Genomic DNA, 7,327 nt, shown 5'->3' on the forward strand with positions numbered 1-7,327 from the left:
ATGAATTGAGGCTAAGCTGAGAAGTCTTTTCACCGTTACAAATATCTACTTCTTGCCTATTCTTAGAACTGACTTTGTCAGGTCTTTTGCAGCAATAAAGCATTTAGGGAGTAGAGGTAACTGCACAATCAACATTGTTGATATTTAGGATGTCTCTCATTGTGATCTATGCCATGTGTCGATAGTAAGTATAATACTTATGTTTTATGTTTTGAATAGCATTGGGAAAATAATGATTGATAAGTAGAAGATATTTTCCACAATAAGCCAAATTGTGATATTGCTATCAGGATTTAACTGTGTAGTATTTTTTTTGAGCCAAATTTGTTGACCCATATTTCACGAATAGTGGTTCACAGAAACCCATCTCATATGAGAATGAATGGGACACTTAGCACTCATTGCATCTAGGTGATGCTCATAGAGGTGAAGCAGTCCGACTTCTTGAGAGGTTGCTCATTCCAGCATAATGCCAGCTCGAACACACTTCACTACGAAGTTTCTTCCATGGTTAACCCACCCTGCTTGTAACTCCATTTGCAAACTTGCAAGAAGTGTTGTGCCTTATGAACCATTCAGAAAGCCCCTTAAGCTCGTGTGAACCACTATTCATGAAACACAGGTCAACATGTTTGACTTAAAAAACTACACACTTTGATCCTAATAGCAATATCACAATTTGACTTCTTGTGGAATATATTTCCTACTCATTAGCACAACACTTGGTGAAGGTTTTGTAAATGGGGTTACAAGTAGAGTAGATTTAACCATGGAGGAAACTTCATGGTTAAGTGTACACTTGAGCTGGAATAGTACTGGGATGGGTGACATCCCGAAAACTAGTTGCAATGAGTGCTAAGTGTTCCATTCATTCTCATGAGAGATGGGTTTGTGTGAACCACTATTTATTAAACATGGATCAACAAGTTTGACTCATGGGTCATCGAGTTTGACTAAAAGAAAAACTGCAGAATTGAATTCTAATAGCAATATCACAAATGATGTTTGCTTCTTGAGTAGTTGTTGGAGGTTTATGTACTCAACTAACCATTGAAGCACTTTATATGTAGCTGAATGGCATTAAGAATGGATCACTGTTGGTATGACTAGCAATAAGAATGCAAACAATTTTGGTAGCTTATTTTGGTTGGCCAGAAAGATTCTAAACACATAGAAGGCTACAATTTGGAGGTTTTTTTTCTAGATTCCTTAATAACATTCATCAGGATCTATAAATTAAACTTTGAGTTCACATAATGCATCATTGCTGAAACATTTGAATGACCAAGTAAAATGCCACGAAGGAGCTTCCCAGTTCAACCTTGTGATATCATTTTTAGACATCAACACTTCTGAATTATATTTGGCCAAACCCAATCAAAAATCTTATTGACAAAGTCAGATACCATAGAATTATGTCTTGTCAAAAACGGTCACTCTTAAACATCACGCAGTAATGGAAACATTAAGCTTAGAAAAATAAATCAACTTTGACAATTTAACAATTATAATCTAGGAATGAAGCCCTAATATGTGATTAAACCAACTGGTCAAGAACTTGTAAGGATGCCAAGTTGTGATAGTTGTATTAAGATGACGAATTCCGTCATACTTTCAGACTGTAAAACATACCTTGCAATATTATGATGTTGCGTATATTTCCTCAGCATTGACCCACAATGCAAAGCAATTTTAATGTTCTGAAATCCCAAGACCAAAAACTACATAAAATCAGAAAGTCTTAATAAAGTATTATTTTTTGAAAAATTGTACTCAGCTGAGCACCGCCGTTCCCATGCACAACTATTTTATTTATTGAATGTTTTTAAGAATTTCCAGCATTAAAAAGATAATGGCATGTGGCACTTAACCATCGATAGGTAGAAGTTAATTTAGAATAGAGAAAAATTAGAATAGAGAATCAAGAGAATTGCCTAAGGCCCTGTTTAGAATTTAGAATGGAGGCATAACGCATTCATATTATTAAACAGAGTTACAGAGAAAATAATTCATTGTATTACTTCTAGACTCACTATCACATTAGATCTTTCTTTCTATTACATTATTTAATAATTGTTTGTTAAAGTTGAATTTGTTGCTGGATAGCTTGTTTCACAAGTGTCAACTAATAGCTGAGTAGTCGTCTTTAGTTATATAATCAATTATAGATTGAATTTTATATGTATATTTAGAATTTAGAATGTCAGTGATGTTCTTATGTATACATATACAAAGACTACATGTGACTATAAAATACAAAAATGCATAGGTTGTCGGTTGGATAGACATGATAACATCTTTGATAATGTTTAATGTTTAAATTAGAGTCTTTAGCAATATAATTTGATGGACTAAATATTTTTTGTGATTTTTAAGAGATAAATGTTCACATTAAATGACAAGAAACTTGAAATCAATTGATTTATTAGAATATGATGAATATATGACCCACATTATATCACTTTCCTCATATTTAATGTTAATATAAATTTCTAATTAACTAATTTAATTCAAATATATTCTCAACATTTTTATAATGGTTCTAGAAACATAAGAAATATCAAATTATTCATTATATTATTATAATATAAAATTTTAATAGTTATTTCTAAGGATTTTCAGAACTATCCTACAAATCCATGTCCAATAATGTGCTAAGAATAATGAATAAGAGAAACCAATTCAAGAAAATATAAGGTTCATTACAAAGGCCTCAATAAATGAACATTTTAAAATATCATATAAGACTCTAATTCATCCGTGTCCAATTAAAAACTAGAAAATTAATATATACAAATTATAGAGTTAAAAAAATGATATGCATTTTTTAAGAAACATAATATTTATATGAAAAACATCAAATAAAATAAATTTTAATTGGTATAGAGCTCATTTAATAACTGATTAACATGAATAACTCTAAAACTATTGCAATAGTATTTAGCCTAGCCAAATGTACTAAAAATAGATTCAAAGTTTAGAAGTTCTATGATTTTAAATGTTTGCAATAAATATTTCAATTGTCAACACAACTCTTGCACATAGCTCACCACCAATTACTCCATAAGTCCAATCATTCCATCTCGATACAATTTTTTGATGAATAGTCCCTTTCTATTAATAAATTAATACACTAGTTACAAATTCACAAAAAGGGATGGGGGATACAAGATCACCCCGCGAGAGTTCGCATGACCGAAGCTGAATATAACAACTATTCATCAAAAAAACATTTAAGCAACTCCCTCAAGCTGCAAGAGTAGTGCCAACCGAGGGAGGTGGTTCATCATGATCATTAAAACCCCAAGCATCCCTGGGATTGGCAGGCATACTAGGAAATCTAGCTATTAATAACATCATCAACAACTTGTTCTTTATCTTTCTCTTCCGTCTGTGGTGGAGAGATAGCCAAATTCAGGTAGAAAGGCCATTTGGAGCTAACAACACCAAGATGAGTAGTAGGAGGGGGATCCACAGGAACCGGGGACTAGCCAGAGCTACGGTGAGGCGGAGAAGCCGAGCAGCGCCACCAACCATCATCACCACCACTTGGAGAGTGGTGGCGGTGAGCCTACGAGCGTGGCACATGCAAGCGATGATTAGCAGAAGAATTGCAACCCCAATGACAGCCTCAAGGTAGAGTATGATCAACAGAGTCAGGAGGCACTCTAGCGACCATGCAAGGCAAGTTACCTCAGTGATTGAGTAGCTCCTGAAGGTGGGCCACCTCCAGAGCCACCTTGTTAGCTTGGACCTGTATTTGCAACATGACATTATTACAAATGCATGTTGTAGTGTACATACCAACATTGATATCAAGAAAGCTGTAGGTAAAAAGAACAACATTCCTATCCTTCCATAAAGTAAACAAAATCTCCATCCTTAAAGTACGCGAGATTTGGGAAAATTTCCTAGGGATCTTGGGGGAATCACCCAACACAATCATGTGCCAAGAAAAGGGTTTTGGCCTGAAAGGCTTGAAAAAAAACATGTATCCAATTCCAATAATTTTGAGCATGCTTATAGAACCAAAAAATATGCAAAAAAGACTCAGGATGCCCACAAAAAGGACAACAAGGATCCAAAACACCAAGATGCTTGAGCTATGACCCAAGGGGAAGCCCTTGAAACAACAAGCACTAGGCAAAATGGGCAATCTTCAGCTCAGTGATAGCACTCCAGATAGTGTCAATTCACATTCTCTAATGATAAGTAGAAAACTGAAGATGCCAACATTGGTTGAGAGTATCCACCATAGGAATATGGGAAGAAAGCCAACGATATCCTAAGTTGGGCTTGTAACTAATGAAGGGTGTGGTAGGATACCACTTCCAATCTTTCCACCAAGGTCGTACAGAATGTATACCCTCCTTGTAGATCAAATGATATGGAAAGGCAGAGAGCAAAGATCAAAAGTCTTTTGATCTGGACGAGCAAGAAGGAATTGGACCTGAATATCCTCCTAAGATCTAAGACTCATGGAGATCCTGGAGAAGAGATCCCTAGGAGTCTTGATGTCATGTTTGAAAAAATGAAGAGCATTGACACCTTGAGTCTTGGCCAGAGGAACACCCTGAATGGCAAACAACGATGACCACCAAAGGTTCTACCCATCATGAAACCCATCACCATCTCAGCGAAGCCAAGGCTTAACAACTTCCCAAGCTTTCCATATGTTTTTGATAACAAAGGAGCTCTGGATATGAACAGGTTCTAGCATAATGAGAAGGGTTTGAAGACCAATCCCCTTCCACGCAGACCTGTTAACAAGGAAACCAGAAGAGATACAATGTTGAACTAACACTTTCCAAGCTTCATCAATAGTGAGGGCATGAATAATCCACTTAGCACAAAGACTGAGCCCTTGCTTCTGTGTGGAAAGAAGGCCAAGACCTATAAACTCTTTGGGAACACAACAAAAATTCCAAGCAACCTTGTGAAAACCATGATGATCAATCTTGATACAATTTTACCAACAAAAAAAAACTAAATGGTAAATGTAATTTCACCTAGCAGAAGACATGTGTTAAGTTTAGATTTCTCTAAATTTACAATTAGCAACTCTCTCAATGTTAAGAGGTAGTAATCAAGTGAAGGTGAGACTACCACCACCGTCATCCCCTAAGAGCCAAACAATGTTGCCAACACAATGCATTTAATCTTTGACTTTTCATATATGTCCATGATTGTAGTGATTGAATCATTGTTATGATAGCCTTTTACTATGTTTAACATGGATCAATGACTTACTACTATGAATAATATTTTATTTTAATTTTGGATTTATGTTCTTGTTAGTTGTTGTTTAATTTTTTGTATTTTGTAAGGTTTGACATGTAAAAATATAAGAAAAATGTTTATAATAATTTATTTATAAATATGGGTAAGTGCAAGAAGTTGGGTCTCACTTTCAGGCAAAAAGTGGAAGTGTTTTTCCTATTTTTGAAATTTCTTGTCAATTGATGTCAAAATTTGACATATTTAGATATTGAATATAAAAAAGCTTCAAAAATAAAAATTATGGTGTTCGAAATCTACTTTTTGAATATGTAATTTATTTGTGTACCCATATGATAGATTTTTTTTGGTATGGATCTTTAAAAACCACTTTTTCAAAATGCCCGTTTCAAGACCATACCACACTTGTGTACAGACACCATAATTTGACACAAATAAATATTTTTTTAAAATCCTTTTAAACGAAGCTACCTAACACACCAAAGATTGATGATAATATTTTTTCTTAATTTTTTATTGAATTATTTATTATTATTAATTTTTAATTGGCTATAAAGGTAAATTTTAAAATCTCTCATGTGCGGACACCATAATTTGATCAAAATTTTACATTTTTTTTTTTTTTTTTTGTTTAAAACTTCAAAAGAATTGAATGTAGATTGATGACATATATATTAATTTAAGAAAAATCATAAAATAAAAAAGTTATTAAAGTTTTAGTGAATGTCGCTATTTTATATTTAGGTACCCGCTTTGATTAAAAATAATACAAAAATAGTAAATAAAATCATAACACTATAAAATTTATATTTGTGAAATCAGGACAGTGAGAGCTCTAATGGGTTTTTGTTTCGTAAAAAAAATTGATCGAGAAGACCCTCTAAAAATTATGGCAAGAGATGAATTTGTCAGTTCAATGCCTTAGCCAAATCTTGAGAGGCCAAGGCATAGGCTTGGTCTAACTAGGCTTATCCCGAACCAAAATCCGAGGCAAGGAAAAAAATCTTGTCTCATGTTGTAAGAAAGGGGTACTTGTTATTTGAAATTCAAAAAATGAGTACCTATTTTGAAAAATTATAGAAATTTGATTTTTTTAGAAATGGGTACCTTTTTTTACTTTTAAATAATGGGTACCCGATTTTTTAAAAGTAAAAAATGGGCACCAATTTTTTTTTAATTTAAAAAAAAAAAAAAAAATGGGTGCCCTTTTTGAAATTTAGGGTCAAGTACTCAAGCTTGAATTTATTTCTTAGAGGTCTAGTTCCGGTGAACTATCAAAGCTAACAATGCTTGGAAAGAACTTGGATGGAACTTCCCTATGGCTAAATACTTCAAACCTCAAGCCTCTAGCTAATTTTTAAGCATATGAAAATACCAACAAGTAGTGTTTCATCTTCTTGAATGGAAAGAACAAGATTTTAGTCATGACATGAGTTTGCATTCTTCTATATGGTGGAATGGATTTATAATTTTTCAAGAGTAGCATCTTCTACCAATTCTCAATTGCATAGAAAACACTTCCTAAAAAGACATAATGTAATTCAAGGATATATATATATACTAGTTCACATCTTTAAATTAGAAAAATGATATGCAAGTCAACAATGACTTCAAATTGTCCAAAGCTCTTATCAATGACATTCACAAGGTGCAAGAGATTTAAACTTTTTACTCCCATCTCATGCAAATTCTTTAAAGATTGGAGGTGATGTCGGAGTTATAATATTGAAAAAATATCCTTAAACTAATTTACTGTAAAATCCTTCCTCTAGTCAAAACTCAACTGAGATTAAATGTGAAATGGGGTTTGAATGGGCATAATCCAAATGGTCCAACTTGATCATTGTTGTGCATAATTTTAAAATTAAATTTCTAGCATTGAATATTATTCATTATAGAATTGTTGTGAGAAAACATCTCAACATTCTTCCCAATCACTCCAACAAATGTTCCTTTTGTCAAAAGTTAGAAACTAGCAAACATGTTTTTTGGACTTGTAAGCATACTTAACAACTTTGGACAAGCAATCATGACCCTTATTTTAGTCATATTTATCGAAGTTTAAATAGAAACCTGCTCTTCTATGACT

This window comes from Cupressus sempervirens, chromosome 4 (assembly GCF_028749045.1).
Source record: "Cupressus sempervirens isolate cs-2001-9-10 chromosome 4, ASM2874904v1, whole genome shotgun sequence".
Classification (NCBI taxonomy): Eukaryota; Viridiplantae; Streptophyta; class Pinopsida; order Cupressales; family Cupressaceae; genus Cupressus; species Cupressus sempervirens.